At 41.2% G+C, this 18,638-nt stretch overlaps 1 protein-coding gene across 16 annotated transcripts in view; it reads right to left on the bottom strand.

Annotated features, from left to right (window-relative positions):
- The window catches only part of LOC134207880 (partitioning defective 3 homolog), a 449,770-nt gene that overhangs the window by 251,514 nt on the left and 179,618 nt on the right, over nt 1–18,638 (bottom strand). For 7 of the 16 annotated variants that reach the window (XR_009978437.1, XR_009978438.1, XM_062683878.1 and 4 more), the window contains exon 1: nt 6,753–6,946. The exons of 7 other annotated variants lie outside the window; for them this stretch is intronic. The gene's annotated coding sequence lies outside the window, so the exon portion shown is untranslated. Of the gene's footprint in view, nt 1–6,752; nt 6,947–18,638 lie in introns of those variants that run through there. 2 more of the 16 variants (XM_062683868.1, XM_062683869.1) reach the window with 2 other exon arrangements.

Below are 18,638 nucleotides of genomic sequence, written 5' to 3'. Positions count from 1 at the left end.
TTTTGAATCCGAGACTCCGTCTCTGTTTTGAATTCAAGACGGATTCTGTCCGAATCCGAGACGGATTCTGTCCGAATCCGAGACGGATTCTGTCCCAATCCGGGACGGATTCTGCTCGAATCCGAGACGGATTCTGTCCGAATCCGAGACGGATTCTGTCCGAATGCGAGACGGATTCTGTTCGAATGCGAGACGGATTCTGTTCGAATGCGAGACGGATTCTGTCCGAATCCGAGACGGATTCTGTTCGAATCCGAGACGGATTCTGTTCGAATCCGAGACGGATTCTGTCCGAATCCGAGACGGATTCTGTCCGAATCCGAGACGGATTCTGTCTGAATTCGAGACGGATTCTGTCTGAATCCGAGACGGATTCTGTCTGAATCCGAGACGGATTCTGTTTGAATCCGAGACGATACACATATTCTGTCCGAATTAGGATTCCATTTAAACCCTACACGAATTTCGTTCGAATGCGAGGCTGATTCTGATGGATTACGATGAATTAGGTGGATTACGTCCGAATGGAAGAAGGATTGTATCCACATTGGGTTCGAATGGATTCTGTTCGTATCCGAGACGGATTCTGTTTTGAATCCGAGACGGATTCTGTCTGAATCCGAGACGGATTCTGTCCGAATGCCGACGGATTCCATAGGATTCCATTTAAATCCTACACGAGTTCCGTTCGAATGCGAGGCGGATTCTGATGGATTACGTCCGAATGGAAGAAGGATTGTATCCACATTGGGTTCGAATGGATTCTGTTCGTATTTCTGTTTTGAATCCGAGACGGATTCTGTTTTGAATTCGAGACGGATTCTATCCGAATCCGAGACGAATTCTGTCCGAATCCGAGACGAATTCTGTCCGAATCCGAGACGAATTCTATCCGAATCCGAGACGGATTCTGTCGGATTTCGAGACGGTTTCTGTCGGAATCCGAGACGGATTCTGTCCGAATCCGAGACGGATTCTGTCCGAATCCGAGACGAATTCTGTCCGAATCCGAGACGAATTCTGTCTGAATCCTAGACGAATTCTATCCGAATCCGATACGGATTCTGTCCGAATCCGAGACGGATTCTGATCTAATCCGAGACGGATTATGTCCAAATCCGAGACGGATTCTGTCCGAATCCAAGACGGATTCTGTCCAAATCCGAGACGGATTCTGTCCGAATCCGAGACGGATTCTGTCCGAATCCGAGACGGATTCTGTCCGAATCCGAGACGGATTCTGTCCGAATCCGAGACGGATTCTGTCCGAATCCGAGACGGATTCTGTCCGCATCCGAGACGGATTCTGTCCGAATCCGAGACGGATTCTGTCGGAATCCGAGGCGGATTCTGTCCGAATCCGAGACGGATTCTGTCCGAATCCGAGACGGATTCTGTCCGAATCCGAGACGGATTCTGTCCGAATCCGAGACGGATTCTGTCCGAATCCGAGACGGATTCTGTCCGAATCCGAGACGGATTATGTCCGCATCCGAGACAGATTCTGTCCGAATCCGAGACGGATCCTGTCCGAATCCGAGACGGATTCTGTCGGAATCCGAGACGGATTCTGTCGGAATCCGAGACGGATTCTGTCCGAATCCGAGACGGATTCTGTCCGAATCCGAGACGGATTCTGTCCGAATCCGAGACGGATTCTGTCCGAATCCGAGACGGATTCTGTCCGAATCCGAGACGGATTCTGTCCGAATTCGAGACGGATTCTGTCCGAATCCGAGACGGATTCTGTCCGAATCCGAGACGGATTCTGTTCGAATCCGAAACGGATTCTGTCCGAATTCGAGACGGATTCTGTTCGAATCCGAGACGGATTATGTCCGAATCCGAGACAGATTATGTCCGAATCCGAGACGGCTTCTGTCCGAATCCGAGACGGATTCTGTCCCAATCCGAGACGGATTCTGTTCCAATCCGAGACTAACTTTTGTCCGAATCCGAAATGGGTTCTAACCTAACCTGAGACAGTTCCTGCCCTAATACGAGTAGGATTCTGTCTAAATCAGGAATGGATGCTGTTCAAATCCGAGACAGACTAAGACGGCTTTTTGAACGAATTCGAAAAAGATTTTGGCCCGAATCCAAGACGGATTTTCGTTCGATTTCGTGACGGATTTTTCTTCGAATCCGAGAAGGATTCTGTCCAAATCCAAACTAACTTTTGTCGGAAACCGACACGAATTGTTGTCCAAATCTGAGATTTAAAACAGATTCTGTCCAAATTCTAGACGATTTCGGCCTGAATCCGAGAAAGATTCTGTTCGAATCCACGACGGATTACTCGCTTTGTGCGAATGGGAGACGGACCCCGTCCGAATAAAATACGACTTGTTTCAAATCCGAGACGGATTCTACCCCAATCCGAGACGAATTTTGTCTGAGTCTGAGATGGATTCTGTCCGAATCCGAAACGGATTTTAATCCGAATCCGAGACGTATTATGTCCAAATCCGAGACTAACTTTTGCCCAAATCCAATACAAACCCTATAGACGAATTCTGTTCGAATCTAAGACACAGGGCTGGTAGCGATGAATGCCGTTAAAAATAGTGACTTTAGTGACCAACGATGACGAAAAAGTGACCAAATAGTGACTTTCTATTGCAGAAAAAGTGACCAAATAGTGACTTTTGTATGAAGTTTTGAACCGGGTATAGAGCTACAAGTGGATTGCAAAGTAGTGTTTTTTTAATCCTCATATAGAATGCTATCACATATCAAGAAAAAGCAAAAACAGCAAAAGCATAAGGATTACTGCTACTGGCCACGCCCATCTTCATCGTAAGGAGAAAGAGGGTGGAAGCAAGAGGCCAGTAACCTCATAAGTACCACGGAGTTGGATATTGTGGATGGTATTCGTCAGAAGCTAGCAATGTGACCATGGTACCTCATATTAAGTAACACACCATGAGAAGGTATCTATCCGGCGTCACGGGTAGTGAGTTACAAGTTGTGTCACAAAATTATGTTGATAATTACAACAACATTTGTTGTTTAATATGAGCTCGAAGTTTCTGTAGAACAGCCAAAGAGCGATATAAAATGGTCTAATTGATTCCTAGACGGTGAACTATTTGGACTCACAAAGCTTATAAATCTTTGGTAGGACCATTTGTTTAAAAAATATAAAATAATTAAAATAATGAAGAAATTTTAAAAATACGATTTTATCTGTTACTAAACTTCGTGGTCTGGGCTTCATGGCCGTGCGGTTAGCGACGTCAATCGTCTAGACGCATGTGCTATGGAGTGTGGGTTCAATTCCCGTTCCGATAAGGAGGAAACTTTCCATGTCCGTTGGCTAATGCTAGGTGTTAAGTGTTCAGTCTGTATGTACGACCTCTGGCCGAAGACGGTGTTCCTGTCTTAGTTTTATAAACTATGGTTTAATAATGAATTTAACCCTTAAATGCGCAATGTTGTTTTAAAACAACAAACCGAAAATACGTTTAATGTTAATGATTTCAATGGTTATTTATGTTAAAAATATTTCCGACGATTTCTAAAAAAATCGCTTTGCGCCTTTAAGGGTTAAATGATTTTTTTTTAGATTTTGAACTCGACGTTACATTCTGAGGAAAATTTTGAAAATTCAATAAAACGATGATCTTTTATTGGAAGTTAATTTCTAAATGGTAGACTTTAGTGCGTGGACAAATAATTTTAAATTATAAAAATCTCTGAAATCTATTTTTTTGTTTTATTTCAGATTTTGAAAAGATTCAGAAATTCCGACCAATTCATTCATCTTCGCACTAGTTTTTGATTATCTATTCTTTATTTTTAATAAAATCATGATATTTCTGAAAATAAAAATCAATCATAAAGTTTCGAATTTAGTGGCCTGTGCTACCAGATTAATATTTGATATGAATGATAATAATTGGTTCAAAAGATTTTTATTTTGATTTTTTTTACAATAGGGGATTCCGAAAAATAGTGACTATAGTGACCATTTTCAGAAAAATAGTGACTTTAGTGACTTTTAAATGCAAATAGTGACTTTTTAGTGACTAGACTCAAAATAGTGACCAAGTCACTAAAAAGTGACTCGCTACCAGGCCTGAAGACAGATTCTGACCGATTCCGAAACGGATTCTTCTCGATTCCGGGAATGATTTTGTCTGTATTCGAGGTATATCCTGTTCGAATTCGACACAAATTCTGTCCAAATCAGAGGCGTATTCTGTTCGAATTTGAGACGGACTTTTATCGGAATCCAAGACAGATTTCTGTCCGAATTCAAGACGGATTTTCAATCGAATTAAGGACCGAATTCGAAACAATTTCAGAATCCGAAACAATTCCTACCCGAATCCGAGATGGATTCTGTTTGTATCCGAGACGGATTTTGTTGGAATCCAAGTCCGATTCCGTTCTAATCCAAGACGGATTCTTTTCGAGTCCAAGACCGATTCTGTCCGAATCTGAGACGGACTTTTGTCCGAATGCGAGACTGATTTTTGTCCGATTCTGAACCAGAATTTTGTACGAATTCAATACGGATTTTTTTCCGAATCCGAGACGGATTCTTTCCTAATCCAAAGCAAAGATTCAGTCCGAATCTTTTATATCCGAATCCGAAACGGATTCTATTCTAATCCAAGACGTATATTTTATAAATCTTAGACGAATCCGAGCCAAATTCTGTCCGAATCTGAGATGGATTTTGTGTTAATTCGGAATTTCTGTTTGTACGAATCCAAAATCGGTTCTGTCTGTATCCAAAATGGCTTCTATCCCAATCCAAAGAGCATTCTGTTTGAATCCGAAACGAATTTGGTCTTAATCTATGACACATGCTGTCCGATTATGAGACGAATTCTGTCCGAACCCAAGAATTAGAGATATATTCGCTCCCAATTCAAAAGGGACTCTATACGAATTAGAATTATCATTAGGGGAAGAAAATATGATTGACGATTCCAAAGAAATTTCGGAATAAATTCGGGAGGATTTTACACGAAGCCATAAAGGATTCTGAACAAATGTAAAGAAAATTTAGATTTCTAAACAAATTCGCAGAATTCTTGGTGAAAACATGAATGCGTACACCCAGGTTTTTTTTACACGGTTTGGTTTTAGTCGTTTAAGACCTTCAGCGTCAATGAAACAATGAGTTAACCCCACGAAAAAATTCACAAAAAATCAAAGAAAATTCAGGGGGTATTTCAAAAGCTGTAAAAGTTTAGGTTAACCGAGAAATTAATGAAATCCAACCGCGTAAAAAAAAACCTGGGTGTATTCAGTTAGTATTCAGAACGTAACCTGAAGCAGCGATGGAAATGGTGGAAGTTTCTTCACCTGTCATAGGACGGGTACTATTTTGACCTCAATTGTAAGGCAGTCTTCACTGTCTCGTGCAAGACTCGGCTTTTCATTTGCCGAGAAAAATTTGTTTATGCCATTAATTTCGCGGAGCAATCAAAGAAACGGGGGCCGGGAACGAAATCTGCAAACAAGAACGGGGAAGTTTTCCAACGCAACCAGAATAGAAAGTAGTGGACGAATACCGAGAACACTTAGTTAAATCCGGAGGAAATTTTGAATGAATTTCAAAAATATTGTGGACGGTAGTATAGTTTGGAATAGATTCTTGATGACAGCGGAAGAATCTCTGCTGTGTGTGCAATATTTTGGAAAGCACACTGAAATACAATCTGTATGAATAAAAATGAGTTCTTGATGCATAACCCCTGTTTGACCGTCTGTAGTATCGTTTTGACAAACCGATTTGATCAACAAACAGCTCTATACATGGCCAAATATGACATAAACCGGCGGTCTTGTAACTAATCGGGTTGAAAATTTTCGACTTTTCCTCACATAAATAAAATCAATAGTATTGCAGCTGACGTCGTATAAAACTTGTTGCACTCGAATTAATTGACATTCGATAATAAACATGTATTCTAGTTTATCTCACACATTTGTACGCAAACACAAACAGTAACATGCCCAGATAACCAACATTGAACCAAGAGATATTTGTTCAGTAAAACTGTGTCCGTCGAATTCGATCACGATGGAGCGACCCTCCAAACAACTTCAGTTCTCCAAACAGCTCGCACAAAAAAAAACTAACAGGTCCGTTCTATAGACTTGCTCGCAGCTTGGAAATAAACCGTACAACGGCGCAAATTGTATACCACCGTGTGTTGTTCGATGTCGTCGATGTTGTTCTGCGCTCATTCAACGGACCGCGACCAACCGCCGTAATTACATCGGTATTCAAAGCCACCGAGAGTGCACTTCTCTTGTGCTGGCACTGGCTGCCACTTCTATTCAGCAACAAGTGCTGTTCTCTGGCTCTGCGGCCCCACAGAGAACCACACTATTCCACATATACACAGTTTTTATTTTCAGAAATTCGCCACAACCCCGAGGCACACATAGCACAATCCATCATTAGGCCCCTGCTCTAGGAGTACACGATCATTATTCTTCCGTTGAAGGCAGGTTGGTCACCACCCCGCCGTCATATCGAGCTTGTTTCTATTTAATTTTTCGCACATACACATAACCGACAATCGGAACACACAGGTCGAAAATCGTCAGCATTTTTTTCTTATTTAGCTGGTTCATTACACATATGAGCTGCCCTAGACCCTAGAACCATTTCTTGGATCAGGTCCGCACAGTTTGCTTCCAACAACGATCACTCTCCCCTCAAACATATCCATTACAACAGATTTAATCATTAAAACTATTCGATTATCACTCGCAAAACTAACTTTCTACCACTTCTCCCAAAAAAAAGTATGCTGCCTTCGTTCAAGAGAAATCCACCAAAATCAGAAACGCGTACGTAAACCGCGAATAGCGATGACGATGACGACGACGACGAACGACTCGTTAACTGCAACGGACAGGTAGTTGAGGGCCGATACGATACGATACCGATGGCCAGGTCCAACCGCCACGACGATTTGTAAACAACTGAGCCCAACCAAACTACCATCAATGCAAGTGGCAACCAGAGCTCGGTGGTCGTACCGTACCGCGGAGGAGGAGGCGAGGCAAATACCTGAACTCATACCAGCCCAGCTCAGCTGTTGGGAGGTCCGCGCGCGGTGTGCGATGGTGGTACAGTGTTGATCGCAATAAGTGCAACAACCTGTTTAGATTTAATGAAATTTTAGCTAATTTGTATTTAGTAATACAAAATTGATACTATGACAGTTGGTTGATGAAAAGTTAATCCTAGCTTAGCTTGATTGACTGTACACTTCGCAGCCTTCTTGGAAATATGTAGAAGACTATTTTCACTGTACATTAATTCAAGACCAATAACGATGTCAAGTCGAGTCAAGTACGAGACACTGAAGACGACCTTACTGTTGAGGTCGAAATACGTATCTGTCAAGGTAAAATCAAGTGGTGGAATTAAATGGGAAGGTACAAACTCGTCTTATGACAAGTGAAGACATTCCACCAAAAAGCTCAAAATAATTTTCTTTACCGATTTTCAAGTCAATTTAGGATTCGAAAAAGAAAATTTGTCCGACACTCATTGCTACAAGAGACCGAGGAATCCTCTGCATATCCGTAAGTGTCACGGGGAAGAGGTAGTTCGTTAGATGAGAAGTTAATCTTCTTCTTCTTATTGGCATTACATCCTCACACTGGGACAGAGCCGCCTCGCAGCTTAGTGTTCATTAAGCACTTCCACAGTTATTAACTGCGAGGTTCCTAAGTCAGGTTACCATTTTTGCATTCGTATATCATGAGGCTAGCACGATGATAATTTTATGCCCATGGAAGTCGAGACAATTTCCAATCCGAAAAATTGCCTAGACCGGAACCGGGAATCAAGCCCAGCCACCCTCAGCATGATCTTGCTTTGTTTTGAACGATGTTATGTCAAAGTAATTTACTCAGTCGCACATTCGTCGCATTTCCTTTCCGACCGCACAAAACAGAACTAAGCCCCCAGATCCGCGTCCGACACGATACAAAGAGACAAAACTGCCAATATTGATGAATTTTAACTCCCAAAAATAACATTTCCCTGAACACAACGTTTGCCAAAAAAATTGCGTTCGCCCGAAATCGAAAATACCATTTTTTTTTTCAAATATTACATTTCCACAAAAACTAATATTGCTCCAAAAAGGTAATTTTTGTCAGAAAATAATGTTTCGCCGAACATAACATTTCATCGCAATAATTTCGGTTCCGATAGCCTACGAAATTAGTTGGAGCAATACGATACACTCACTACGGCAGAGGGCGGAATACCCGAGCAAAGGCAGATAACTGAAATTATATCAAACTGATAACACGATTAGTTATCCTTATTATCACCTTGATATTTAGTTATCATTCATGTGATTAACTGATTACTGACTAATAACAAAATTTATTATCAATACAAATTTGGTATTTTCTTCTAAATTTCACATCGTTCAGATATCGGGCTAAGCTATTCTTTCAAACATATTGTATCGCGCATAAAAAAATCTACTCCTCCGCCTACTTTTCGACGCAATCAAAAACAAGCGCCAAATAGTCGCCTAAGAAAAACATACCTGTAGCAAAAAACTAACTTCTGCTAAATGTGCCCGACCTATGCTTTGAATATGTGTGACAAGAACTGTTTTCAAACACTAAACTGAAATTTTCGTCTAAGCAGACGGTGATTTTCCCCGTTACCAACGATTTGTTTATTTCTCTGTCAACAAAGCAATTTGCACAAATGTTGAAATTTTCTCATTTGTTTTATACCTATACTTATTAACTTTACTTTCATTTCAGGTGTCGTTGAAAAATGAAACATGTATCTGAGCACCAAGCGTTGTAGTAGTACTTAAAATGGCCTTGCAGCTCCCGGAACATATGATCCAAGGCCATGTGCTCATTCACGAACGGTGAATAGTCTTGACTAACCGCAATATAATTCGTCTTGAGATTCACAGTGCTTATATATGGAGAAGCGGAAAATTTAACTGGATGTGTCGGATAATCAAGAAATTACAACGATGTAGTGTGTTGTGGAGAAAACAATCACTATTGACAATTTAAACCTAGGTTTGAAGGCAAAATATAAACCCGGGCAAGACCATCTGGAGTCAAACTTCCAATAGTCGATGTTGAAAGTACGGTCGACTCATGGGAATATCGAGTTGTGAAATAGAAAATACTTTGGAAGCTGTTTGAATGGACCATCACAGAGTATTTTTTTTTAAATTTCTTTATTATAGTGATTTTTTCGAAGGAATAAGAAGTTCATCACTTACCATCACAGAGTAGCCATAAACATATTTTTAACTAGTCGGCAGTGTTTATTTATGCATATGAAAACATGAAACGTTCCACTGTGAAATACAAGGTTGTGGTATAGTTTGAATAAAACCTATTACCGAAATCGATTACCAGCATGGCGCTGCTAGCAACCTAATGATTGACAATAAGAGAGAGAAACTGACCTAAGCCTATTATTTAATCGGCCACAACTAAAAAAAATGTATTCAATGAAAGGATGATGAACCGTATTTATCCTAATTGATTGCCGATTCGCTATTTTGATTTAAATTCTGGTAGTTCAACCAAAATGATAACAATTCTAGTTATCAATAAATCGATTATCCAGTTACTGGATAATTAAGTTTGTTATTAATAAGTTATTCTGCTTTGCACCCTGCACGTGTCAAGCCTTGGTCATGGCATCATGATTTGATTATAAATAGCCTTCAGTAAATGCAAGATTGTAGAAAGCGTAGTACTCTTCTCTTCTGTTCCTCAAGAAAGCGCGATTGGGTGAGTGCCTAGAGACAACGCCGTACAATCACTCGATTCGAGTTCGATTCCAAGTGAATGCCAACATTTTTTTCAATGCGTAACGAAGTCGGCAAAGAAGATTTAACTATTTTGGTCGATAAAACAGTGATGGCTGATAACTAAATAATAACTAAATTAGTTATTTGAGTAAATAACATGTATAACAAAATGTGTTATCAATTAGGTATCAGTGATAACCTAATTTGTTTTCATGAAGTTATTTCAGGAACAAAATTCTGGTATCATTTTTGTTATGTTGGCTCTTAATTCAGCCAAAATGATAACAAGTACAGTTATCAATATGTTCGATAACCGGATAATAGAATTTGTTATCAATTAGTTATTCATTTTTGCTCGGGTAATCAGGCTTTTTATTCAGGTAAATATTCAGGACGTTGTTGCCGATAAGGCCATTAAGATGAAGATGTTTTTTATGTGCATTAGGGGAAGTGCACCGGTTTTCGCCACCTTAGTGCCTAATTTGGCCAACCCTGAAAAATGCATATTTTCCAAAAACTATCGATCATTTTCCTCTGCGAAGAATCGTAAGGGACATATCTCCCATTACAGCTAATAAATCCCTCGGAAATTGTTTTATTTTCGAAGTTATGCGAGAAACTGGCCAAATTAGGAACATGGCCAAAACTGGTACAGTTACTACTTTGGGAAAATTTCTTTGAAGCAATGGCAAGATCTTTAGGACAGCATGGTCAGAAGAACTTTGTATCAAAACATAGACGTAGCGATAAAAGAGCTCATCTGACCCTTGCAAATAATAGATGGAAAGAGATCGTGTTAGAAATGATTATCTACTATCTAAAACTGCAAATTCTTTGCGGTAAAAGGCATATAGACTATAGAGAAATAAGGTCTCCTGAATAAAGTGGACATCATCATGACAAAAGATCGTTCAACAGGAAAAAGGTTAAACATTCAAACGAAAATAAACTTGAAAGCTCTCTCGTCCTGAAACAAAAATTTCGTCACAGAAAGTTGTTTCGCATAAAAAGTTATTTTTCCATTAGGATTTCACTATTGATAGCCACACAAAGGACATAAATCAATGGAAAACATCCCTAAGAGCTTCTTTCTATCATTAATTCCGGAATCGTAATTGTCACTCATTCTCACGAGCAGAGAATGCTCACTTGCTCACACACGCAGATTTTAGCCGAGAAATCGTTTTGCGGGAAAGAAAAAAAAGTAAGATGACAGATAACTATTTTCAGACAGATAACTATTTTCGGTTCAATAGGGAAAGCATCTGTCTAGCCCCACCGAAGGGAGTAGTTACCCTACAATACCTTTTCCGAAACAAATCCATCACATGTTGTGCATATGCATAAATCTAAAAAAAGATTCGGCTGCCGGTGGGACTTGAACCCACACTATTCCATTAAGTACACGGACGTATTACCGACAATACCCGATCAGGAATGCCTAACAAAATTATAACAAGGGGAGTTATTTATTTCAGAAAAATATTGTAACAAAATGTGTTATAAATTTTGCTGGTTAGTTGTTGAAATAACAAAAATTATATCAAAAATACCTCTAGCCGTAACATAATTAAAACAGAGGTTGATACCTTCAGATCAACATTATAACAAACGTTGATATAATTTTTCTGTACAAAAATCTACTTTCAAGGTAATTGCCTACATCACGGATAGAAATCTGGTACGCTACCACGCCGGATTTCCATCCATAATGTAGGCAATTAACTTTGTTCCAGCTATGTATTAATATCGACTGGGTTCAAGTTATACTGAAGGTGATTACCTCCGATTTTTTTCCTATGTCTACAAAAATATAGGCAATTGTTTTGTGAAAATATTCATAACTAATGTTGTTATAATTTTGATATGAAATAAAACTGGCCGAAGACACATTTTTATCGATTTATCTAATTATAACACACGTTGTTTTAAATAACAACAATTGATAGAATTGAGTTATAATTTTGTTATGCATTCCTGATCGGGTAGGGACTAGAGTAAAAAAAATCTGACTTCCCTCACAAGTCATCAATCAAGAAAAAGAGAAACGATGATACCCTGCAGTATCACACACCGCAGCTGATCGGACGCTCAGTGGCAAGGGGGCCTCTATTGTCGTTGCAGAAGCAAACCCGCCTCAATACGACAAATAGAAGCACATGTTTGTGATTCAAACGCAACCGACTGTTGTTCAATTCTGATACACATAGTTGGGTAGAGAGAAAAGGTGTGAAATGTTGCCAAATTAGATTCGATGGATACGGGGAATTGACTGATATCCCATCGTTATTAGCTGGTTATGGAACAACTTCTCGCAAGGGCAGCTGTTGTATAATTGGTAATACAGGGGTTAGACGAAAGGGTTGAGATAGGCAACATTTTGTCGAAGTTCAAATCAGCATAACTTTGCGTAGAAAAATCCGATTTCGATTAAATTGGGACCATCGTATACTCTTCTAGTATACTATCCTCATGCAAAACCTGAGATAGGTCCTTGGCCAACGGAGATGTTCTGGGTTTCCCGAGGGTATGTTGAAAATGCATTTTTTCTTCTGCCTATCATTTTATGTGACGTTAGCTGACATCTTGTTTTATGCTTTCCTCAGAAACTAGAACTAATATACTGGCCAATGCTGGCTGCAGATCCAAAATCAGATCCAAAGGTATACGCAGATACATTTCCGTGAAAACGGTACGGGATTGGCCATACACCCTGAATAAATATCACTTTTGCAGAACATTCGGAAGCTGTCACAAATTGGCCAGAGAGTCTTACAGTCCTCAAAATATATCTTTAATAAAGATTCTATATTCATCGTCTTGAGAAAACATGAATTTTGACACCCATTTATGCATGGTTCCAGATGGTGCCAAAACCGGTTCATCCTAGAAAGCCCATGGTACCTGCTATAAGGATGGCAGTGGACACTATCATTTTGGAAATGTTTCTGTAATCATCGTCTCGCGAAGCCATGGAATAAAATACTCATATTTGCATTATTCCGATCTGTTATCATTACATAATGTTCCCGGGACCGTTTTTTTCGGAAATAACCATATCTCTGCGTAGTTTTGATGGATTCTCGATCTACAGCCACCATTGATCGGCATATTAGTTCTAGTTTTTGGACAAAGCATAAAACATGATGAAACTAAACGTCATATAAAATGACAAGCAGTGGAAAAAATGCATCTTGAACGTACCCTCGGAAAACCCGGAACATCTCCGGTGGCCGAGGACCAATCTCAGGTTTTGCATAGGGATAGTATACTAGAAGAGTTTCCGCGTCCGATGGTCCCAATTTTATCAAAATCGGATCATTCTACGCAAAGTTATGCTGACTTGAACTTCGGCAAAATTTTGCCTATCTCAACCTTTTTGTCTAACCCCTGTACGTCCGTGTACTCAATGGAATAGTGTGGGTTCAAGTCCCACCGGCAGCCGAATCTGTGTGTGAAATGTTTTATTGATCCAAAAAAAATGTTTTTATGATCATTATTGTTGCCATTTATATATCCTTCATGTTCGTTAATTTTGGAAGCCTTTCGAATGAAAGCATTCGATTTTTAAGAATAATCAGACCACCTAGTAATCTGGCATTCATGTCGCACAAATTTAAGCGTCATGCGACAATGACATTGTCTAGAGTAAAATCCAACGGGGTTTTGGAGTGGAATCCCTAGAGTTTCCGACATGGAATCCGTCGGAATACCGGTAAAGCATTCTTCGGGATTCCGGAATGTAATTAGTCGGTATTCCGAAGAGGATTCCGTTGGATTTCCGGAGTTGAATTCGTCAGGATTTCGGGAAGGAATCTGCGGGATTAGACAGTGACATCCATCGGATGTCAGATGTGGAATCCGTCGGGATTGAAAAATGAAATCTATCTGGGGGGCTCCGGAGTCAAATCCGTACCCCGAGGTGGCATCTGTCGGAATTCTGGAATGGATTTTATCCTAAACCCACAGTAGAATCCGTTGGGATACTGCAGCGGTAGCGGTACTGCAGCCTCTAGGGGTACATGCGCTGGCCCCAGGGGGTACCGCGAACAAAAATGCGTAATGGCGGACGTATTACAATTCCAATCAAAACATATAATAAAAATAAAATAAAAATATTAAATAATATGTTAAAAATATGCTTCTGAACTAAAATATGAAGGCTTTTTTCCTAAAAACTCAGTTGTTTCGTTGCAAGAAGATTGGAAGCTTCCTTCTACGCTTCTCGGAAGCCTACTTCCATGCAGCTCAAAGGCCTCCTTCCAAGAGGCTTGGAAATCTCATTTCAAAAGGCTCGGAAGCCTAATTTAAAGATACTTGGGGACTTCTTTCAAAAGGCCTGGACGCCGCGTTTTAGAGGCCCTGAATACTCCTTTCAAGAGGCTCGAAAGGTTCCTCGCAAGCCTACAACTAAGAGCCTACTTTCAAGAGGCCCGGAAGAATCCTTTCGAAGCCTGGAAGCCTCCTTTCACGAGGTCCGGAAACCTCCTTTCAAGAGGCCAGGAAACCTTCTTTCAAGAGGCCTGGAAGCATTTTTTCAAGAGGCCCGGAAGCTTTCTTTCAAGACGCACGGAAGCCTCCTTCCAAGAGGCCCGGAAGCCTCCTTTCAAGACGCCCGGAAGCCTTTTAAATGGATCGGAAGCCTCCTTCTAAGTGGTCTGAAAGCCTCCTTTCAAGTGGCCTGAAAGCCTCCTTTTAAATGGCCCAAAAACCTTCTCTAAAGAGGTTCGGAAGCCTCCTTACAAGAAGCCCGGAAACCTCCTTTTAAGAGGCCCTGAAGCCACCTTACAAGAGGCCCGAAAGTCTCCTTTCAAGAGGCCCGGAAGCCTCCTTTCAAGACGCCCGGAGCCCCCTTTCAAGAGGCTCGGAAGCCTTCTTTCAAGAGGCCAGGAAGCCTTCTTTCAAGAAGCCTGGAAGCCTCCTTTCAAGTGGCCCGGAAGCTTCTATTCAAAAGGCCCGGAAGCTTTTCAAGAGGCTCGGAAGCCTCCTTTTAAGTGGCCCGAAAACCTTCTCTCTAGAGGTTCGGAAGCCTAGTTTTGTGATGCCCGGACGCCTCTTATAAAGAGACTTGGAAGCCTCCTATCAAGGGCCTCTGAAGGCTCCCCTCAAGAGGTTTGGGTGGCTTCTTAAAATGGCTCCTTTCAAGAAGCGCAGAAGTCTTGTTTTAAGTGGCCAGGACGCCTCCTTTCAAGAGGCTTGGGAGCCTTCTTTTAAGAGGATCGAAAGCCCCCTTTCAAGAGGCTCGGAAGCCTTCTTTCAAGAAGCTCGGAAGCATCCTTTCAAGAGGCTCGTAAGCCTTCTTCCAAGATGCTCGGAAGCAACCTTTTCAGAACCTCGGAATCTCCTTTCAAGTGGTTCGGCCTCATTACGAGAGGCTCGAAATCGTTCTTTTAAAAGGTGCAGAAGCGTCCTTTCAAGAGGCTAGGACGCCTCCATTGATGATGCTCAGAAACCTCCCATCAAGAGGCGCAGAAACTTCCAATAGTGATAAAAGTCCTGTAGGAAGCTTGATGGTTAAACTTTATGTGAGTTGGAAAGTTTCACGGAATAATACAAATTTCAGCCCACTTTATAGAGAGCCATATATCTCGTTAGCTTTTACGTCCATTTCTTCATATATCTTATGAGTTCCGCTTATTTTCATGTACAGCAAAAAAATAAGGGGTACCTTAAATAATGCAAATGTTCCAAGGGGTACCTCTTATGAAAAAGATTGAGAACCGCTGGGATACTGGATTGGAATTCGTCGGGATTCCGTATCGAAATCATCCGAATTCTGGAGCGGAATCCATCGGGATTTAGGAGAGAAATCCGTCGAGATTCCGCATAGGAATCTGTCAGGATTCCGGACAAATGAATTCTTCGGACGCCCGCAGTGGATATCATCGGGTTCCCGGAGTGGAATCCGTCGGAATTTCGAATTGGAATCCGTCGGGATTCGAAGGAAAATCCGTCGAGATACCAGAGAGGAATCCTCCCAGATTGCAAAGTGGAATACGTGGTTATTCTGGGGAGGAATCCGTCGAGATTTTGAAGAGAAGCCATACGGGAGTGTAAAGAAGAATTCTTTGGGATTTCTGAGAGGATCGAGACTCCTGTCACATAACATATAGGCATCTTCGCCATGGAATGTGGTCCTTCCATGATTTTGAAACGCTAGCGAACCTAGCGGTGGAAGTCAAACTTTGCTGAACATCGTGCATAGGACAGAGCAGCATCGCATGCTTCGATGTCTCTTTCTTTCACCTTGGATATACGGGAGTGCCATTCGTCGATTGTTGATACGCAAAGAGCCTACTTTGAAAATTGCAGTTTGTTCTATCATGCCTATCTGTTTTGTACGAAGTGGAATCCACCAGGATTCCGGAGAGAAATCTGTCCGGATTCCGGAGTGGAATTCGTCGCGATTCCGGAATAAATTTCTTCGGACGCCCGCAGTAGAACCCATCAGGTTCCCGGAGTGGAATCCGTCGATATTACGAAGTGGAATTCGTCGGGATCGCGAAGAAAAATCCTTCCAGTTTTCGAAAAGGAATCCGTCGAGATCCTGGAAAGAAATCCGTTGGGAATCCGGAATGGAATCCGTCAGTGTTCCGGAGTGGAATCCATCGGAATTCCTGATTGAAATCCGTCTGAATCCCGTATTGGAGTGCGTCGAGATTTCGGAGAAGTGTCCATCGGGATGCTCAAAAGGAATCCGTCTGGTTTAGGAAGAGTAATCCGTCGGGATTCTGAAGAGAAATCTATCGGGGTTCCGGGTTGGATTTCGTCGGGATTCCGAAGTGGAATCCGTTGAGGTTTCGGAGTAGTATTGGTTGAAATTCCATAGTACAATCCGTCGGAATTCTAGAGTAGAATTCATCTGAATTTTGGAGTAGAATCCGTCGGAATTTCGGAGTGAAATCCGTTAGGGTCCGTATGTGCCGGATGACGGAGTAAAATCGTCGGGATTCCGAAGATGAATCCGTTGGGATTCCGGAGTGGAATATATCAGGATTCCGGGTTGGAATGTATCGAAAATCTGGACTGGAATCCTTCGTGATTCGCGATTATTCCGGTGCGATTTCCAAGTTGAATCCAGCGGGTTTTCCCACTGTAGTCCGGCAGGATTCCCTAATGAAATCCTTCGAGATTTCCGTGTCAGTAGAATCATTCGATATTTCCGTGTGGAATCCGGTGGGTTTACGAATCCGAGGAATTGTGTAATCCGGCGGAAATCCGTAGTGCAACCCTTCTGGCTTCCCGAGTTGTATGTATCGTTTCGGATCCTCGAGTGGAATCCAGGTGCTCGTCAAAACCAAAATTGTTATGAATAGATCCGAAGAAGTTTATGTAAAATAGGATATGTGTAACTGTGCCAGAAGCCATCGGAAAGACGTGCTCGGAATATCCTGGAACAGATTCAGGGCAATAATCTGAAAGCTTTAAATATTTTTAATTCTATATACAGCTGAAATCGAAATTAATCAATTATATTTATTTTACATTTTGTGCGGTGAGCTTCAGAAAAGATAGATTTGAGAATCTAACTCTGATTACGAAAATAGCATCGTATTTTCGGAAATATCAGAGCATGCAATGGAAATGATTCTTGTCATATTGTGTTTATATTACTTATTATATTATATTGCTCGTAACAGGTTGCATTCTGTCCTATGTCCGTAACATGCGGAATTTTGTGATATTGTTTCCTATTGAAAATCGTCCCGATCGCACTATTCGATAAAAAGTTATCGTTATGGTTAAAATACAAATTTTGAATCCTGAATAAGAAATACCAATTTTTTTGACAGTTTTAATGCATTGACTGATACATGAATCAATAAATATACTAATTAGAATGAGCTTGTTGTTATTTAAGCTAAACGCATTTGAACGACTACCTTAGCCGTGCGGTAACAGTTAACAAATGTGAAAGTGCTCCAAGACGGCAATGTCCCAATAGGGAATGTAATGCCAACGAGAAGAAGAAGAAGACTACCAAATAACTTGAATCACTAATAGATGTGCTGTTCCTTTAGTGTAGGTAAAAACTAACTTTGGTACCCATAGTGTTGCTATCTATTTTAAAAGGTATGCGCCACTTGGTACAGTAGCTTCACTATAGATACGAGAGAGTAATTTAGAAAAATTATTGTTATTTTTTATTGAAATACTGGATAGGCAACAAATAAGCCGAAACTCCTCGAAGGTGTTACTGAAGTCGACAAGGAAGCAATTTCTCTACAACTCAATGGCGAACAAAACGTAGTGAAAACACTTGGAGTGCAGTGGCTACCCGATGAAGACGCATTTTCTTTCAAGGTTTCTCTCCCGGTGGAGGCAGGCGTCACCAAGCGACAACTCCTGTCTGAATCATCAAGATTGTTCGACCCGAACGGATGGCTTTCACCGGCAATAATCAAGGCAAAGATCTGTTACCAGCAAACATGGTTATATGACCTGCAGTTCGACGATCCTCTTCCGCCGGCAGTTCTACAAGAGTGGCTTGAACTGCGCGACAACCTACATCTGCTGGAGCAGGTGCGAATTCCTCGCTGGCTGCCAAACCACAGAGGTCGAATTCAGCTACATGGCTTTTCCGATGCCTCGTCAGCAGTGTTGCAGCAATAGTTTATGCAAGATCGGTCGACGATGTAGACAACGTGCACGTCCAATTGTTTGCAGTCAAAATTGAGCTAGTACCAGTAAAGCACATATCCCTACCGAGACTTGAGCTAAACGCAGCTGTGCAAAAATGCAAAAGCTGTCTGTCACATTCGGTCGAGCACCTCCAGGTCGATTACCATGCTTGGACAGTCAACAATCGTGTTGCATTGGTTGTCTTCACTTCCCCGACGA

The sequence above is a fragment of the Armigeres subalbatus genome, chromosome 1 (assembly GCF_024139115.2).
Source record: "Armigeres subalbatus isolate Guangzhou_Male chromosome 1, GZ_Asu_2, whole genome shotgun sequence".
In the NCBI taxonomy this organism is placed as follows: Eukaryota; Metazoa; Arthropoda; class Insecta; order Diptera; family Culicidae; genus Armigeres; species Armigeres subalbatus.
The sequence above is the reverse complement of the archived record's forward strand: the minus strand, read 5'-3'. Positions and strand labels throughout refer to the sequence as shown.